This window comes from Tetrao urogallus (assembly GCF_951394365.1).
Source record: "Tetrao urogallus genome assembly, chromosome: 3".
NCBI lineage: Eukaryota > Metazoa > Chordata > Aves > Galliformes > Phasianidae > Tetrao > Tetrao urogallus.
Window position 1 is genome coordinate 54,062,463 of NC_136815.1, and position 21,193 is coordinate 54,083,655.

The 21,193-nt window shown below is 34.3% G+C and overlaps 1 protein-coding gene across 1 annotated transcript in view; it reads left to right on the plus strand.

Annotated features, from left to right (window-relative positions):
- The window catches only part of DOK6 (docking protein 6), a gene marked incomplete at both ends in the record, with an annotated part of 234,919 nt that overhangs the window by 19,798 nt on the left and 193,928 nt on the right, over window positions 1–21,193 (plus strand). The gene's annotated exons all lie outside the window — the stretch shown is intronic.

Sequence of the window (21,193 nt, forward strand, 5' to 3'; positions counted from 1 at the left end):
GTCAGAAGAAATTTTGGGGGCCTTTCCTATCCTCAGGTCTGTATAAAGTGCTGTAGTTTTGGTCTGTGTATAGCAGTCTTCAAGGATGGGATCTGAATTGTTCAACAGGTATTGGTGTTTGTTTGTGTGTACCCCCAGCCTTTTCTGAGATGTGCTTGGTGTTGCACGTGTATCATCTCCAGCAGTCTCAGTGGGATGGTTGATCTTAAAAGCTTGGCAGTCTTATGGGAAACATGCTACTCTCAGCACTGTTAGAGTTGAGAAGCATTTCTTCTCTCTGTCCACTTGTTTTCTGGTAACTGGTTTCTGTGTTCAATCTTGTCGGTACTTCTGCAACCTTGTCACCTTGTCACACAGAGGCAATCTAAAAAGGGCTGTAATGGCATCCAGGAAGACACGTGCGTTGATTTGCTGCTGTGTAGTTCTATTATCTATAAGTTATCTTTATCTATAAGCTATCTTTATTTCAAGTTGCATGATTTTACTTGACTTTTTGTTGCATTTTGTTCTGTCACTTCTTCTCTTACTGGCTTTTCAGTAGTAATCATCAACACTAGTTTAAAACTGAATGAAGAGCTTCCACAGAGGGAGTCTCATACTAAGTTGATGGGACAGAGAGAGTACACACCATACTAAGTAAGAGAGCACCAAGTTCTTTTTTTTAAGTGCAGAAACTTGATAAAAGTTGGTTTGAAAGATGCAGAATCTGTGGCTGCTCATTGAATACCTCACTTTAAATGTTCTCTTTAGAGGTGTTCAACAAAATGCACTGTGTATGTCTTTATTTTTTGTCTCTGTGTTTCTGCAGTGGTTCTATACTGATGGGAACGCTGGAGGTTGACTGAACACAACATTATAACACCAGTGTAAGGTTTGAGAAGGTTTAGACATGCGAACTTGCTCAAAACATTAAGCATTTTGCACACAAGTTTGCTAAATAGACTTCCTGATATCTGAACAGGAATTAGCTGAATGTTTTTTTTTTTATTCATAACACTTGTTGAGAATTTTATTGCCTGACTGAACGTGCATTTATATCTATGAATATAAAAGCGTTTTTGTCCTTTTACCGTAAAGTCTGTGGCTTTTCAAACCCAAGTGAAATGCTGATTTATTAAATGAACACTTCTTTCAATTTCTTATTATCATTTATTTTCTAATTAAATTTGAATAGTTCTAGGTATTAAAGGACAATGATTGAGATTGAAAACTACTCAATGTTGCAATTGAGTTAAAAATGATAATTTCATGTTGCAGCGGAGAACAAAAGGAAAAGTACCATTGTGAATAATGGGGTCTTATAAAGACTATCTGAAAAGTCATGGCTGAAGTGAGAGAGGAGCAGGAGTGCAGTAAAGGAATATATTTCATTTCACAAAAATGACCTTAGACAAATTGTCAAATGCAATTTAACTGATGTAAAAAACTCTTTACAATTTTTCTCTATAACTTTGCTTAGGAGGCCATGTATAGGACACAGTGAGAATTTCACCTATCTAAAGCATTTCTGAATTGTCAGTTGCTGCAATAACAAGGTGTCATATTGATTTGAAATCACTTTTGTATGTACTATGACAGAAGCTTGCTCCATGCATATTTCTGCAATTTTTCTCATGACTTCAGTAAAAAAACCAGCTCCAGACAGAATATATTGGTGGTTTAGAGTAGGATGCCCCACCCACTGAGAAAAAAGAAAAATCCTGATTACAGTCTGAGGATTTTAGATCATTTTTTCTTACATAAAATCACCTAGATTGATGCAGTACTTCTGAATGACCATGTTGTAATGGAACCACAAATACAAGTCATTATATTATGACTGAAGTGCTTTCCTTATGCTGTGCAGTCTTTAATGTCAGAGATAGGAACATGTAGATGTATTATCACACTCATTCAAACCAGAAAACTTACTAAATAAGGCTCTAATAAAATCAAATTATATATGTGTAAGACTGGCTGTCTAACGTGTGTTAATTTTTATGATTGGAGAAGAGAAGGCTTCCTGAAAACCCCGTTGTGTCCTTCCAATATTTGAAGGGAGTGTATAAACAGGAGGGGAAACGACTGTTTATGACGATGAATAGTGATAGGACAAGGGGGAATGGTTTTAAAGTGAGACAGGGGAGGTTTAGGTTAGGTGTTAGGAGGAAGTTTTTACACAGAGGGTGGTGACACCCTGGAACAGGTTGGCCAAAGAGACTGTGGATGCCCCATCCCTGGATGCATTCAAGGCCAGTCTGGATATGGCTCTGGCCAGCCTGGTCTAGTGGTTGGTGACCCTGCCCATGGCATGGGGGATGAAACTAAATGATCTTTGAGGTCCTTTTCAACCCAGGCCATTCTATGTTTCTATGCAATTGAGCTTTTGGGTTCAGTGCTTTATTGCTTTTACTCAAGGATCACTGAGTCCTCAGTATTTCCTTGCTTTTTTTTAAAACAGTTTCACCATTTTAAGTCTGAACAATCTTTGGAAAATCTCTTTGTGTTAATGAGTATGATGTTTTTACATGTCAGACTACCTCTCTGCTGCCATCTATCCCATGTCAAAAAAATGTGATGGGCTATTTGCAAGAAGGTTCTACTACTATGCTACCATTATCTTCCTCTGACATCATGGGCCAAGATAACAAATAGAAGGCATTACTTTCAGGTTGGCCCTTTTACGTTATCATTGTTTTCAATTATTAGAATGACTAAAGTCCTTCTGAAGTCAAAGTCTATTATATGCAAATTTTTGTGGGCACTTTTTTTTTTAAGCATACAAGTGATTAAGTCCAATTTTATACTGAGTTTTAGTTTTATATTCTTTCACTGCCCTTTCATATCAACAAATCTAATGCACCCTCAATTGGAGAGAAAGCTGTATTGACTTTGGCATGTACATATCTCAGCATGAGTGGCAAACCATTGGGAGGAGTGAGAGAGATCTTTCATTTAGTTTTTTATATAATATGAAGCTGTTCGGTTACTGTGCAAAAGCCATACAGGAGGGGACAGAAGTCACTCTTCCTGTTCCAGTGGATTGGGGTGACTGTTACTAGGTCTGGGAGCATTTTCCTGCACAAACTGTAGGTGGAATAACTGAAAATCTCCCCACTTTCAGGGTAGTCAGCTGTCCCTTCTTTTCCAGTCCTCAGAGGCATCTGAAGGTCTTTCATTTATGATTTTCAAAGACCAATTGTAGCAACTTGTAAGAGAAAACTGTTTGCATAGTGCTTACGTGCATTGTGTGTAACTAGTATGGCTCACTGAGAGATCATGCAGAAAACACCGTGTATGCATGTGGACATACGTATTTAAAGCTTTGTCTGAGTACTAGTGGATCATCTAAGAGCAGCAGTCAGGTGATCATAGAATCGTAGAATGGCCTGGGTTGAAAAGGACCTCAAAGATCATCTAGTTTCAACCCCCATGCCATGGGCAGGGTCGCCAACCACTGGACCAGGCTGCCCAGAGCCATATCCAGACTGGCTTTGAATGCATCCAGGGATGGGGCATCCACAGTCTCTTTGGGCAATGTGTTCTAGTGCTTCACCACCCTCTGTGTGAAAAACTTCCTCCTAATATGTAACCTTAACCTCCCCTGTCTCAGTTTAAAACCATTCCCCTTTGGAAATCACACATGCTGCAGTGTTTGCGTTATGTTTCAGCAGATTAGAGAAGGAAAGACCAGTTATTTGGAAGCGTATTGTCCATATGTTTTGTTAGGATGTGATAAAGCTGTGATAAATCTGCTATGCATCTTTTTGTATTCCTGTGTATCTGTGAGACTGTGGAGAAGTGCCCATATCCTCTTCCTACTGCGCTGTGAGTTGAACACTGAAATCTGTACTGAGGTTGCAGCTGGATGCTGAATATAGGCGTGTATTTACATGCCAATGAATAATTTTTGAGCATACTCAGTACATCCTCTCTTTTGATTAATAGTCATCTGTACTGCTTTCTCCAAAGTTGGGTTAGCCTAGGCATGCAATGGTATTAAGACTTAGTTCTTTTGGGTATAATGAGGTTTTTCAGGAGGATCTAATTCAAATCTTAAAATCTGTGCAGTTTGCATGTGATCTTTTAATACTTGTCTTTCTGTAAACACACAGCTGTATGAAGTAATTCTGCAGTGTTAAACCTCCTTTCTTCCTCTCATACCCACAAAAAAAAAAAAAAAAAAAACCTGCCATTTTTTGAACCTTTAAGGTAGAGAAACCAATTTGTATAATATAAATTGGTTTCATTTAATGATGTTTTGTTTCTCTTCAGTAACAAGATTAAAATAATTTAGTGCCTATTTTTAGCTTGGTTTGCATTCGCAGGGCTACTTTAATCAACCTGACTTTAGAAAGGATCCATTATGTTAAGCTTATCCTTAGCTGCAGATGAAATAATTCTGGATTAATGTCATCAAGGTGTGCTTTGAATGTTGGCTTAGTGTTGATAGCAGCCACAGTAAAACCTGAATATATTATTTTTCTTACAAAAATGGGAGTAATTACCATTCGGTGATGCATTCATGTGAGACAGATTTTTATTTTTATTTTATTTTTTTGTGAGAATGGGGTGTTTTGAGAAGAATAAGGATACTGAAAGAAGAACAGCAATCAGACTGGCACTTTATGACAAAGATTGTATTTAATATTATACTATTAGTAAGAAAATAGTTGCCTCAGTACTCATATAGTAATATGCTACTTTAAAGGGAACCTTTTTGAGTAAGTGATGCAGAACTTTCATAGCAAATAGTTTTTACTTCCTCAGTATTTTTTTCCTTTTTTTCTGACTTCTGACTTCTCAATAATTCTTTAACTGATTTCCCACTTTCTTCACCAGAAGAATGTATTATTTCATTTCCATTTTCCTCATAACAGGAGATATTTTGAAGTTCATGTTTTGTATGAGCTTATTCTTTGCTCATCAGGACTAAATGCAGCAGAATTCGTTCTACTATTTTATGCTTCATTGGTTAAATTGGGTGATATTAGCTAAGACAGAACATGCCTTTGCTCTATAGCAAGACTGGAACTACTCAGAAACAGCAGTAGAAGTATGAATCCTCCTACTAAAAATAGGAATTTTGAGCTCCTGACTCTATTAAACCTTCATCTTATCTTTAAGTGGAAGTATACGTATATCTAACCTTAAACACATATGGTTTCCTATACTGAGCAGATACATACGCTAATTAGTAATATAACATATTGGATGATTTTTAATTGTGAAATGAAGTTCTTTCATTCATGACCTTCAAAGCACCTGGTCCACCAGTTACATTTGATAATGTGTGTCAGATCATTTTCCGTAACTCTTCATATTGATAAAATAAAAAAAAAATCTGGGGAGGAAAATCTTCCTAAGGGATTATATCATTTTAAGTCATCATAAAATCTAGTATTTTAGGCCTGTTAAATGGTTTATAGAGGTCATAGTGACAAAGACAGCATATTCTGAGGTGCAACAAATACTCGGTATTTATACTTTTCATGTTTTAAATCTGTTCTTTTCTGTAGGAATTATAATCTAAGTCCTTTACAAAAATTAGATCTCAGTTTGCACTTTACTAGAATATGTATGAATCAAACTATATATATATAATAATCGAGTTGATTCATAGCATTGTGATTCTGATTAATGTGTAGTTTGATATTATTGAGTTCTTTTTTGATATAAGCCAAAAGAACAGTGCCAGTTTTTAAACTCTTGGAGCTCATAGTTTGCAATATGTCCTTATTGTAGACAATAGATACGTTATTGAATAAAATAAGCTTTTCTTTAGCATGTACTAGTTAGATTGTAACTGATGAACTGTCACAGAGATCATGTTTTAGGGGGGCAAACACAGTACAAGAAAGAAGACAACTGATAGCAACAAAATATTTATTAATAATATTGATGAAGTGTTTGAAATGTGTATATTGAAAAAGACAAAGTTCACAGTTGAACTATTATGCCTCTGTTAAGGATTTTTTTCCTTATTATTTGGGAGCTAGATTGACTAAACTGCAAGATATTGAATATGAAAAGGGAGAATATGATTTATATAAGGGCAGAGAGTGCAGTTATTCATTTTGTTATGAAAAGTTATCTGTAAAATCAGAAATATTTTTCTAACATAATGCCTGGTACTGTGCTTCAGTTTCTGCTGGACTGTTTACAGCTAGATTGTAACAACACTTTTGTGTTTATCTGTTAGCATATCAGCGAATTGTGAGATATTTAACCTTTTTTTTTATTATTACTATTACTGCTCTGAGTGTCTTTGAAACTGTCATGGACATGACAACTCTGGCTTGTCACAAGAGGAAGAATAAAAAACAAGATTTCTAGGACATGATAAGAGAAAATGCAATTTTTACGGAAATATGTAATGTTGATTTTTCTCTTGACAGTTAATTGCAACAGATCAGAGAAAGTTAAAATTAAAGCCTGGAATAAAAGCATCTGTTTTAGTATGTGCACACTTTAGATAAATTCATCATTCTAAAAAACGTGACAAATATAATTACCTTATTTGTGATCTTTGTATTAATTGAAGTAACTTCAGTCAGATGTTTTTTATTTTGCTTTTATCTATAAAGACACATCTACTGTAATCTTAAAAAAGCTATAAAATCCAAACCCAAAACATTTCTAGCAAGCCGCCTAGAATGTATTCAGCATCGATGGGAACTAATCTTTGTGGTGATAGAACAGCACTCTACCTCACAGTTAATGTTTCCTCATAAAACATTTTTGTCAGAAAAACGATACTCTTGTTTTGAACAGAAATGGCAATAAAACCACAATCCTGACACAGAAATGTAGAATCATTGTAGAATGACTTGGACTGGGAGGGATCTTAAAGCCCACTCAGTTTCAGTAAGAATTAAAAAAATATATTATTATTACCGTTATTGTAAATGTGAACTAAGTTTCCCTTTTGATTAGACAAATATCTATGGATAATGGGAAAGCATGGATGGATTTACCTTAAGAAGAGAATAAATCAGAATTAGAGAACATGAGACAAACATCTGAATAATTCTGCAGAATTTTATTACTTAAGCCTTATTGGTTGTTTCAGGGAACCATGCTATTCAAAAAATGAGCCTTTTTACTCAGTCTACTTTATAGATAACTACCTGAAGTTCATAAAATAAGGCAGAACATTTATGAAATATTAACATATCGTCATGAGAGTTGAAATATAGTCCTACAAGGTTCATTGTGCATAAAAATTACATTAGATTCTCCTGGCTGTGAAATCTTTATGATTTTTCTTGAGGGCCTCACAAGAATTTTAATTAATTTTTCACATTAATTTTAAATTAAAAAAAAAAAAAAAAAAAGAAGAAGTGAAATGGAACATCTTTGCAAATGACAAGTAGTAGTGTTAAACAAACAAACAAACAACAACAACAAAAAAAACAGCATGAAAAGGAGTCTGGTTGAATTCTCCAGTGTAGTCAATAGCGTTTGTCAACGTGCTACTGTCAGAGTTTAAAATTCTTCTTCATTTCCAAGCAAAATTTCCTTTGTAGAAGAAATTATAAACTGAAGTGCCATCTCAATAAATATTCATCTCAATAAATATTTCCTGTTCTTAGCGATCAATGAGAAGTGATTGCACAGAAGCCTTTCAAGATCAGGTACTATAATGTTCCCCATCCCTTTCCTCTCTGTCACTTCTTTCCATCAGAGGTGTCTTTCTTAAACAAATTGCTGTGAAAAAGATGTGGCACAAAAGCAAGGGGCAGAGTGATGTGTGAGTGACTGTGGGGGACACCTACCCGTGTCAATAAAAGAAACGAGAATAAGAGAAACTACAGTCAATCTGAAGCACAGCTTTTCCTTTAATTACAATTTCCTATTATAAGGGGTTACCTTATCTTCTATTAGTTGGAGGACTTAATGACTTCTAATTTTTTTTGGACTAGTCCTGATGTGGCTTTCAAGCTATCCTCAGGGCTGAGCAGAGGAAAAATAGGCTGTAGTTTTGAGGCAAAAGTCAGGTAGACAGGTAAGAATAATTTGTCCTAATTTGGAAATGAGGTGGGTTTTATTATCCCTGAGGTAGAGTTGAAGAGGTTGCTTACCCCGTGGATGAAGGATACACAAGTGACTGCAGGCAGAAAATCAGTGATCCTCAGTTCTCAGAATTTTTCATGCTGTCACAATTGGTCTTGACTTGTGTCATGAATTTACATCTGGAAAATTTGGTTTATTTTTTAAACTATTTCAGTATTGTATAGCACTTCTGGTTTTAGCCTAATGCGTGAGGCAGGTCAGAGACAGTTTATCAATTTGTGTTATAAAATCCTTATTCTGCTCTTTGCATGGAATATATCCTACAGCAACTTACTTCCCAAGCAGATAACAGCTGCGAAACACCTTATGTGTGACACAGCATAATGGAAGAGCCTGGCCCTAAATCTCAGTGTATATTGCTTATGCTATTTGTTGAGGCTGTTATTGTCATTGCAATGGCACCACTTACTTGCAGCTCAGCAAATGGCATGGTAATCATTTATATGAGTTGAATCATACATGTAAATGATTTACCCAGAGGTCATACAGTAGTGTTAATTTAGTTGCTGTATTATTTTATGTGTTCTCTTGCTACTGACGTTTTGTGTGAGCATTTGGGTATGTCATTGTGAGAGACGCTTAGCCAAGTCCTTTGAATACCTACTGTTCATGAATGTTTTGATTAAATTAGTGCTTCATGGAGTCATTTTCTTATTTATTCCTAATGCCAAAGATATTTGAACAAGTGTTTATTCAGAAGGTTACTTTAAATGACAGAATGCATTTTTCGTAACAGTTATTTTAATCTTGGTTTTTTTAATTGAAACACTCCATGAACTGTCATGCTTGGGTTTCAGTATATTTGTGGGACACTTTATATTCTGCATTAATTGATTAATCCTCGTGCTTGGAGATTATGAACTCCTCAAATCTGTATATAATTCTGCAAACCCAGATTATAAAGCTTTTAAGCATTAAGAATCATGGATCTCTTGGGGGCCTAAATAATTACACCATTTTTTGCCAAAGAAACCAAGACATTAAGAATCATCATGTGTTTCAAGTGCTCTGAACACAGCGGGCTGACTGACAGTGTTACTCAATCATGTATTTCTTTTCAGCTAGCTGCTTAGAAGCTGATTTTGAAGAGCTCTTCCTATACCAAACATGCTCTTTCAGATACAACTAGCATACAGTCACTGGCATGGGCAGGCATCCAGCCTTCTAAACTTCAGTAATAGCAGGATACTTAGTCTTTCATTTGATTTCAAACCACCCTTTGTATTAATTTTTAAAAAAATCTATTAGAATGATTCAGTAATGTAGTTAATTAATGCAGTCAATCATTTGGAGAATGACTGCTGAAAAATAAATTTTAAAATGAAAAAATTATACTAGTATTTTAGAAATATTTTTGGTCTACTCCAGAGATAACTTTTTCAGTTTTGAGTTACAAATTTTGAACTATGCTAATTCTGATTTGAAATACTCTGTAGCCTCTGAAATTCATCTGATCCTGGTTAATTTATTTTGGTATTTGACTTTTATGCAAGTCTGATTCTTGTTAAAGAGATACTGAATGGTCCATTTTTCTTAATTTCTTCGTGTGCGTAATTAAATATAAAATTGGAAATTTATTCTCTCCCTCATTTCCTTGAACAAATTACAAGTTAAAGATATGCCACTACAGAGTAGGGCTTTTTCTCATTTTAAAGGAATATCTCCAAAATGACTAAAGGCAAGAATTGAGTTTAATGTCATCCCACCTGGACCATAATTAAGTGATAATTCTGAATAATAACCTGTTGTCTTTTAAGCATCTGAAATCAAGCCTGAGTTAAGATTATTGGAAATTAAAAAAAATCAAGTTCTAGTTGTTGATGCTGTTTTTGTTTTCAGCTCCTGTTTAAATGAAAACTGCCCAGGAGTCCTTGATATGCAAACCTTCCAAAAAAGAAAGGGTGTACTTAGTCACTAATTCCTAGGTAGTATATAATTTGTGCATATGAATGCTGAAAATATTTGGGATCATTCTGATATGCCAAGGGCTTTCTTGAAGGCAGTTATTTTTCCATAGTCTGAGTGTTGCCATTACAATCTTTCAAAATGTGAGATGGTTATTTTCTTCCTTTTTTTTTTTTTTTTTTTTTTTTAATCCCTGGAGACACAGGATTATTTATGACTGCCCAGAAGCAGGTTGAACTGATCTGAATATTCAGTTCTCTGTTGTTCTCACTTGAGCCTAGATGCAGTAGCTAAGTCACCTATGACATGAGATTAAGTTAATTTGGAAATCTTCAATCAAAAGGGAGAGAGGTATCTCTGAAATGGAAAGCCTCCTGGATCTCTCAGAGATCTCAGATTCATCTCTTCCATGTATAACATAGGGTGTCCCAGGTAGAAGTCAAGGATGCAGAAGATAATACTGAATGATCATGAAATCCTGGATGAAATGTTAAATCTTGCAGTGTTAGCTAGTAAAGATAATATAAGAAGAAAACAATTCATTCAAAGATTCTGCTTTTTACTACTTAGTGCTGCTTTAACTCAGATAGGAATATGATGTTTAGAGGAGATTTTCCTTACTTTTTTTTTATTCTTTTGAGATAAAGATTATTCACTTCTAACATTGTCAAGAATTTTAGTTGTTGCACCAAGGAGGAAATTTGCCAACAACAATTTCCTTCAAACCACTTAAGGTTAATTAGCCTTTTTACTCATTCTTTTTTTGAGACTTTTTTCTTCATTTATGTCAGTGTTCAGATTATATATAGTCCAAAGACATCATTATATTCAGGCTTTTAGGTGTCTAAAAGGACTTTTGGCATAAAAGAAGAAAAGGGCTTTTTAGAGTAAATTCAATGAGCTATTACAGGTATATCTTGTGATGTTTTGTAGTTAAATTAGTATTGAAAACAGTGCTCCATTTATGAGGTTTCAAACTTTAAAAAGATAATTGATTGGGATGGTGATAATAATGAAAGAATTCTGTCATTTCTCCACTCAAGTGGCCCCAAAATATATTTGATAAGTTACTGTTTGCTTTGTAATTATCAAAATATAGGTAGCGAAACATAACAGAAATGGCATGCTGAAATATAAATTAATCATTTATGAAATGGAAAACATATTGAAGCCTCTTTTTCAGATCATTGTGTGTAATATTTTGACATGCATGTACTGACTGCATTTCCCATATTAAACTTTATGATTTTTTTTTTAATCTTGTCCCAGTTGCCGTATTCTCACGTCTTATTTTCCAAGACTCCAGAACACTTATTAAATGTAGCTGAAATACACTTTGAAGAAAATTAAGTTTGTCTTGAGGTTTTAGGTTCTTCTTATCTCATTTTTTTGCGTGTTTTTATGAAGAATTTAGGAACTGATTCAGTTCACTGGTGCTGACTTGCTTTTATGATGTATTCTCTACTATGTAGGTCTCTCTGAAAGTAATGCATCCTGTTTATTTCCATGGAAACTATAATAGATACAAAGAACAGAATTACACTGTTTGGTAGAACAGATTCTCAGCTACAAAACACTGTTTTTTAACAGTGACCACTAATGGCTATGCATTTTTGCCTGCTATGAACAAGAGCCTGTGTGCTGTGCTCCTACAAATCTATACTGGAGAAGGTGATGCACTGTTTCATAGCTACTATGACAATGACACTACTAGGAAAATGTTGCCTGCACAGTCCATCTTTCATTGGCCTGAACAGATAGGAGTCAGAAGATACCAAATCTAAACTATATGGTGGGAGTGGTAGGACAGTCTAGAACAATCTACCCTCCTTCCTATCCGAAAACACGGTATACATCACTTTTTAAGGGCTGCGTCCTGAACTTTTTATTGTTGTATTAATGTTGTATTAATGATCTTTCTGTTCCTATGTGAGCATTTGTTGGACTTACCTGGTGGTATTCCAGTGTTGCAGCTGTCATTTCCAGTGCAGTGAAGCCGATATTCTGTCCCATACACAGTTCCTTGGACAGAATCTACTGATCTGCATGAATGATCTGATTAAGACACTCTCCATTTTGTGTTGTGACCATCTAGAACATGGCTTGTTTTTCATGTCACTGTTGCCGTTGCTGAAATGCACTTCCTAGACCTCGCTGTGCTCACATCCCTCACTGGTCTCCATTGATATTCAACATGTGTCAATGTAAGTCAAGGGTACCATTTTTTCCAAATGGAGGAATTCAGTGATGCACATTTGCTTCATGCATACTTTCATGTCAGACTGCCCTTCTGCTGCAGTCTGTTTTATGGCAACAACATATAATGGAATATTGGTAGAAAGGCTCAAGCTCTATTGCCATACCACCCACATTTGTCTCTGACATCATGGGCCATCATAGTAAAATAGGAGGCATTGCTTTTGGAGCAGCCCTCATAGATCATGCCAGTGCATAATAGGCAGATGTGTGAGAGGACTGAGAAGACAGCCCGTTCAGTACTGATAGAGAAATGTTCCCACTGCAGATATTAGCTGGTTCCAGCAAGGAATGTGATGGTTTTAGAACAGGCAACTTGAGGAAGCAAATAGGACTCATTTTTTGCTCAGTTAAATGGAATTTTGTTGAATGGAATTTGTAATGAATGTCATTATCAGTGGCTGAGTGGAAGACCATTCAACTTCAAAATGCAAAATCTGGATGCGAAGAAGAAATCTCTGAAGATTTCTTATGTCTTCGTATTTTCTTGCTCTTTGAATTGAGCTGTGGCATCAGATATCAACCAAATTACTGATAAAACAAAGATAATGTCAGTTTTCTGATGTCCGCATCCCCTTTTGCTTTTTCTTATTAATTTACTACTCTCCTTGTTCTCTGTGTCTGTTAATGGGGCAGTGTGTGTTATGAAGTTATAGGCTTTTTTTTTTTTTTTTTTGAATGTACACGTTACTATTGTTCATTCATGGAGGTTAAAACTTAAATAATCATTCTTTACCTCAATTACAGCCTAAATTGTTCCATGAGATGAGCTGGAGAACTTTGTCCAGCAAGACATGTTGCTCCTATATTTGAAAAGGACTCTTTGGAGACCTTACTGGCTTTCACATCACAGGTTGTTTTTTTTTCTGATTTTTATACAGACTGCCTCAGAAGGGATATCGGTGCTTCATGCATATTCTAGCAGAATCTGCCATGTACTCCATAAGTAGGAACAAAGGGAAAAAAAAAAGGAAATTGTTGAATCTTTCCTGGTGATTGAAGATGAAGTTCCTCAGGATGAAGGTGATGAGGTGCAGTCATCCTTGCTGTGTATCTAAACAATCCCCATGTGAATTTTCTTTGGCTAAGTCCCTTCCTTGTGGATCTTTATATACCTACTTCAGTGGTTTAGCTAATTTTGCAGTGCTGTTTGGGATATGTCTAGGCATATGGGTTGCTAGAAACTGTAGGAGTCTTGAAGAATGCTGCTTGGAGTTTCTGTTTACTGTTACTAGTCTATTAATAGCAAGTCTACTAACTTTGCACACACAAATACAGAATTATTCATGAAAATTTGACCATATAAGGTAAAGATTTTTATTTTATTAATTTTATTTTTATTAGAAAAGAACAATGTTTTTGTTAAGTACCAAAACTACATCTAGCCTTTTCTTTTAAGGGCCTGCATTCTCACTTGGGAACCACTCAAGTGCTCTAATTGAGTTGATACAAATTGGATGGGAAAATTGGGTGTAAGAGCAATTGAATTTGGGAAGTTTATGGGAGCTGCTAGTTCAAGGTGAATAATAAAATAAAGATGGTACTTTTGAAAAAGTATGGTATTTTTGGTATTTTAAAGATGGTATTTTTGAAAAGCTCTGTGCTATGTAACAGACTATAATTTAATTTTGAGAGACTATTTTATTGGATTTTTTTCCAAGTAAAACCACAATTCCTATCGTTCCTTATCATATGTCTCATTTCTAATGAAATATTATCCTCTATGTGATTACAATGATTCATATTTCACTCTGTTGCTTGTTTTATACACAGTTGCAAGTAAATAATAGTTGCAATTTGATGCTTCTAAGTACAATACCGTTAGTGTTATTATCTTGTTTTTAAACATAGGTTTATATTTTAGTGAGAAATTAATGTCAAATCTTGCATTGAGATCAGTCAACAGATAGATAACTGACAAAATTTAAATGCTGACTACTGAGCAAAGTAAAACATCTGAAGAAATACCAAAGTTGTTGATTCTCATTTTAATGCTTATGCCAAAGAGTGAGTTTTACAATAAATCAGCATAAAATTTGTGGTCATTTACTCATTATCTTTTCTGTTTTGGAAAATATGTGATTATAATTTGTGTATCTGAACATGCAACTATCATAACAACATACCTAACTAAAACAAAGCAATCCCTTTTGGAGGGATGCTGGCTTTGTAAGCGCTTCTGTGCCAGTATTTGCAAACCCAGCCAAAGCCCAGGAGCTTTGTATGAGAGAGGAGGTTTGAATTCACCCTACTGTTAAACTGAAGGAACTTCATTCGGGACAGAAAAGAGAAATTCCACTTCTAGAGGAAGCAGTGATTTAGAAAACCTAAAAACACGAGAGAAATGATGGAAAGAAAAAAAAAATTGGCATCTGTGGAAATTGTACTATGAGTTGAGATCTGATTCTTATTCTTGTCTATTCAGAGTCATGTGTTGCTGTCCTGTTGTGTTAGGTAGCTCTCTTTGAGAAAGCGAAATTGTCTCAGTGTTGATTTCCTGGTATTTTTTTCCTTCAGAATTTTTAATGAAGGAGAAAGGAGAAGGAATGAGTTAAAGTAGACAGCTGGGAACCTCCAAAATACTGTTGTAATGGAACAACCAATGTAAATGTAATTACAAGTACTGCAAAAATATGTTTGTGAACCAGAAACTTAGTTCTCAGGGTGGTGTTTGTTGTTTTTTTTTGTTTGTTTGGTTGGTTGGTTTGATTTTAGTTTTTAAGGTTCAGCTCATTTCATTAAATATTTTTACATTTTCTCCTGCTTTTAAAATAAGATGCATCATCAGTCAGGGGTTCATCTTAGGTGAAGGAAAATACTAGTAATAGGCTGTAGTAACATAGACTATCACCCATTGCTTTAAAGGACAGCATTGATTTTGAGAAGGTTATTGAAGAATTAAGTGCATTCTACATTTTGTCTTCTGGATTTTACTTACAGAATAGAGCTTGAGTTAAATTCTGCTTAAAAGTCATGGATCAAAATGGACCAAAGGATATTGGATATTATTTTTTTCTTGCCTTAAGGCATTCTCAGAAATTTGGTTTAATTATACCATAACCATGTTAATGAATATATTGTGTGATAGTGCAAGAATGTTTTTGGTTCATTGGCTTTTCTACCTCTTGAATTTTCAATTTTGAATGGATTATCCAAAGTATCCAAAGAGTTGCTGACTCGTATTTTTCATTTATTTCCCCTCCCTGTTCTCCCTTTGATTTCAGGTAGTAGTTAACATAGCAAGTGTGACTCAAGTTAAATGCAAAGGAAAATAATTTCAAAATATGTAACTGTGAGAATGTGTGACTGTTATAAACAGTCAGTTATCAATAATTAAAATATTGAGAAATAACTGAAAAATTGAGTTGTAAAAGAATATTTTGGGAAAGTATTCATTTTAATTCTGGGATGTATTTTATTTTTTTTTGTTGTTTTTGTTTTTGTTTTTGTTTTTTTCCTGGTGATTTCCCTGTGGTTTATCTTAAAAGGAAAAACAGGATAAGTCAGTAGAGATCAAAGCTGGATGGGCATAGTGAAGGTTTTAATCTGTTGAAAGTCATGTATACCTGTCTTAAGACTGCATTTATATAGACACATTTCCTGTACAAAACCATCAAATCTGCAAACAGTACTATTGAAAATTGACAGAACTTGTTAGTGTTTGCACTGTGTGCAGTTAGCCAGAATTGTGTAGTGTCTCCAGATACTAACCTCCAAAAACGTTTGTGACTACTTATGTGTTAAAATACTAAAACTACTTTCCAAGGCAGGTATGTAACAAAGTGCTTAATAATTACTTCTTCTATTTTAAAAAGTATAAAGCACTACCTCTCTTGGCATCTTTAAGCACAGGATGGTTTACATCTTAAAGTTCAAAAGATGGTAAATTTTAGGAAGTGGAAAGCAGAGGAGACACGGACAGAGGGAAATGATAGTTACAGTGAAGGCAGCAAGAGTTCAAAATCAAAACGTGTAGATTTTAAGATGTTCTTCTTTGGCATGTAAGTAATTATTGTAATTAAAATTACACCAATAATCTGTCACAACTTATGTCGTTTTCTTTTATCGGATCAAGTGAATTCAAGTTCATTTCTTATGAAATTCCTTACAGTAACATCTCCTCTTCATTTTGTCTGTCTGAATAAGGAAATATCACAGGAAGTCAAAATCAAACTGCGTGTTGTACTCTGTTGACTTCCCTTCAGTGAAGCACAAATTGGCAGCTGTTGAAAATTTTCAGTTTTTGAGATGTTCGCTTTTTATTAGAGATATTAATATATTTACTGCTTGAATATGCATAATGAGTTTTTCTTAACATTCTTCTTGTGATTTACTTGTATTACTTTGAGTTTAAAGACATTAAATATTTGTTAAAAGATAAGCTGGAAGAGGCATGCATAAGACAAAGGCAATTTTCCTCACTTTTTAATCAATGTATTTTTTCATAGTTGTTAGATGAGACAAGAATTTCAATATTGAAGTAAATATGAGTGATTTTGATTCATCTGGGAAATAAAAATAATGATAAGTTCTAATAACTGAAATGATACCTGTCAGATACTTTGAGTTCATCCTTTAATATTTATATAATAAAGTTAAATGAATGTGGAAACCACACATTAGTAAGCATGGTGTGGCATTTCTCCAAGTGGAAATAAGCTTTAAGAGCTTATCCACAAATGGTTACAGATGGTTAAAATGGGATTTCATTGTTTTAGCAGGTTTGCTTCATATTTCTGTTGCTTTTTATTAGCGTTTCCACTTCCTAACTGCTGCTTTTGTTCAGACCAAAGATGTTGTAATTTCTCAATGGCTATGTTTATGATACTGCAAAATGTTGCTATGAAAATTATTGGGAAAATCATAAGTGCAATGCCTATTTTCAAGTGAGATTTTGGACTTTTTTCATCTCCTTGTTTATGAACTTATCTGGATATGCAACTGTTGGGAATAACCAAGATTATTCCAGATATAACTAGGAGACTGTAAATGCCATAAGTGCAAGGAACCTTCTTCAGATGTTTTAACAAAAGTCAGGAATGACTAGTGGGAGTTCAGTATCTATTTTATGTGAACCCTGATATTAGAAACAGCTGCTTTGATATATTCAGCACAAATGTCTTTTGATTTGTAGCGGTAATATTACCTCACCTTTAAACTTTTCATCTGACTATTTCTAATCTTTCTTTCTCCTAAACATTAATTAATCTGTGTTCTGATGTATAATAAGTTAATATCATTTTCATTTTATAGATGAAGAAACTGTATCTAAAAAGGTCAAATCTCACGTGAGTGACAGATGAAGGTAGACAGTATTTTTCACCTTTAACTGTTGAAAAAAAACCCAATGTATGTTCAATCAGTACATTTGCAGTCCATGAAAGCCAATCAAGATTTGCATTGCAAGACCACGTATTTCTATCAGATGAAGGAGGGGAAAGAACATTCTAGCATATAGTTAAAGCAGAATTATATCACTGAAGTGGGCCAGTTACAGAATATAGGCAAAAATGCCTACAGCGTATATATGTGTGTATACATGTATATATGTGTGTGTGAAAATAGACATAATTTTTTAAAACTGTGATTTCTAACAGCTGTCAAAAATTTTTCAGCAGGTCTGACAATATGTTTAGAGATATCAGTAGGATTATTTCTTCCAGAAATAGATGTATTCAAATTTTAAATGGAAAATTCTGCTCAGTAATCCAAAGTAGAAACTAATGGGGAAGAGTTCCCTTGTGTAATTAACAGCTGGCATTTTCTTCAGAATAGAATATTGAAAATTTTACATAGAGAAAAATATTTTATTTAAACCATTTAAGTAGTCTTTTGAGATCCCCTCTTTCTCAAAGCCAGAGAGGTTGAGAAGCTCCTAAACACCATAAAATCAAAACATCATAAAATTAAAAAATCATTGTGTCTAGGTAATATCTTGGACTAATTATATGTCTGGCATCTAGGTTTACATAGATTTCTAGGCTGTTCTGGAAAAGGTTTTGATGTATCTGAAACTATTGCATGTAGTTGAATTTGAAAGCTGTTTGACAGCTCTTGAACTAAAAAAAATGGCTGAAAAGCATGTTAGCTTCGGTTTGAGTGTGGCTTGACTTGTAGGATGACTATTTCTGTGTAACGGGCATATTTTAGCAAAACTGACATTAAAGGAAATAAAATCATTGATAAAAGAGGAAATCTGAGATTTGATCCTTCAGCTGTTTTGAAATGGGATGGTTAGTGGCTTCTGAAGATAGTAGAGATGTAAGCAAAGAAGTCTAACTCCTGCAATTGAGTATAGCAGGTTATTTTTCATTGAGGAAGGAATTTGATTACTAAATCTAATTAGTTAGATATGTATTCATGTAAATTTAATTTTTAGCAAGACTCTGGGATAACTGCCATTATGCATAATTTTTTTTTTCCATAGCCTAATTGCAGAGTACAGCAGTATAACATCTGGATAACTATACTACCATGAACACGCATACTGGGGTGTTTATCAACAAATAATTCAAATGTATTATTTTGGTTGTGTATAGTATTTTCTTTGCTATTTTCCTAAATAGACAATCTCTATTACCAATCCAAATTTTGTTCACAAGGATCTTCCTCTTAGTATTTGTCTCTCCTGTAGCTGCTCTTAGACATTCAGCCCATACAGTAGCTGACCCCTGGATACCACACCAGGACATGCAAGCCCTAATTTAATAATAAGATAAGACAGACTGAAATTTGAGACTCAGAAGCACACAGGCAACAACAGTTTACATGTGAATGCCCTCTTTTGTGCCCTTTTCTCTCTCTTTTTCCAGGTTTAACTTTCCCAGATGCATCTTGATTCTCTTCCTTTTCCACATCTTTGGTTGTACCATCTCCTATACTCCTGCAGCCCCATTTTCCCTCATGACCAACCTTTGTGGGTGTCCTCACCAAGAAAAAAAAACCTCATCATTTTCCTTTGGTGGTCTCTGAAGCAGAAAGCTCAAGGCACTCCATTTTCATTTCTTTAGCTTACTGTTTGTGATCATCAACCATTAGGTAGATAATTTAATAATTGTTATGACTTAATTAGGATAGTCTAGAAGCCACATAAACAAATTACATCAGGCATCCAAAGCCAATTTGTGCAGGACTTAGATTCCTCATCCAAAATTGTGATTGTTACTACCCCTCTCCACCATGACTGCTTATGTGATTTCTCTGCTCTGCACAAAAACTTGAGTCCTAAGGTTTCACAAATTAAAATCATGTGAATTTTTCTCCTTGGAAAGCTTTATTTATTGGATATGTTCAGGTCACTGTCATTAAACTGAAGCAAGAGATTTGCCCTTTTTATTCAGTATCATAGATAGTCATGACATAGATATCTCTATATATCTTTCCCTAAACAAGTGTTTCAGGAAATGAATTTATTTAGTTCAGGTTTCAGTGCTTCAACTTTCCCTGAATGTTATCTACCCCATAAAAGGAGTGGATTCAAGAAAAAAATCGTCTGTTCTTTATTTTTTTTTAAATAATATGTAAATTTGATCAGGCAGCTTCTTGTAAAATGATTTGTTTTAGATTCCTCCCATATGGAATACGTATTTATAGACATCTTAACCCCTGACCCTCACAATCATCATGTAGAGAAACTGGTCGTTTCATTGGAACTATTGTTTTGTTGTGTGAACAAATGCCTAGAAAATGGATAATAAAACTCTGGTAGTCAAAGCATTTAAGTAGTTGATGTAATTATGTCTCTTTATAGAAATAAGGATAAAAAGGCATAATCTAAGTTGCAGATTTAAGTATACTTAATGAATGAAACTTAATTATTACTGTCCTCTGGAAAATAGTTTGAATAGTCACAGGGAAAGTGACTTTTTGAACATCTGCAGTTTTTCCCTGCGCATAGTATATGTTCCAAACAGTGACTGATTTTTCTTTTTCTATCTGAAGTTTCACATGGAGAACTGTAGACTTCTGGGACAGTTAATTTTTTAAATCAGAAATTATGGTTTCATATATAAAATAAATTGTACAGTTAAGCTGTTTTTTTTGGTTAGCTTTTGTAGATTAAAAATAGTGGACTAAATATTCTTGGTTAAGTCTGAACTAAATTTCAGGACCAATTGTTCAAACTCCTTTTGGAAAACTAACTTCTAATCTACAGTGCCCCCCTCTTCCATTCCTTGCAGTGTGATTTTTATTTTTTTGCTTTCAAATGCCAACTTTTAAAACATATATACAACAGTAAGCATAGAGAGATTCTTAGTGGTTGCTGAACAATTGTTATTGACATGTGGATTTAGGGAGACGTGTCTTGAATTTATGTAAATTATTGAGAATTTTGCTTTAATGTTAATATTGATATTTAATGTTCACGTAGTCATAGCTGGTATAACTTTTGTTGTTGTTTCATGGAAATTCTGAATAGATTTTTCAAACCTAATTGTATTCTTCTTAGCAAATTTTTATTGTTTTTTTTCTTACCTGTTTATTTCATTCCCTGTCACTGTACTTAAAATATACGTATATATATATATATATATATCATATTAATTTTTCATTAGGTGAAATTTTTTCTACAGAGTAAAATGTATCCCTTTGTATGTAGTTCACCCTTGCAGGCCTCCTATGTCTTTTCTGTTTCCAAATATCACAAATATTTCAAATGTATGGGAAAGAGGCCTGTGTGTCCTAAGACATTCCAATTCTGTCTTTTACTTTCATTTATCTGCATGAATAACTGTCATGTCAGATGAAATGGCAGAGTAGGGGAAAAAAAAAAGTACCACAACATAAAACTGCTGATACTTGCCTGGTTACTATGAGTTTACATGTTGAGACATTTTTTGAACAACTGTCATCATTCACTATTGTTTGAAAGATGCTGATATGATCTTGTCTGTAGAATGTATTGAATCATTCTTCAGGATGAAGAGAGTGAAAGAATTCTTAGCAAATGCATCCATTTACTGATACTCTCTCTGAG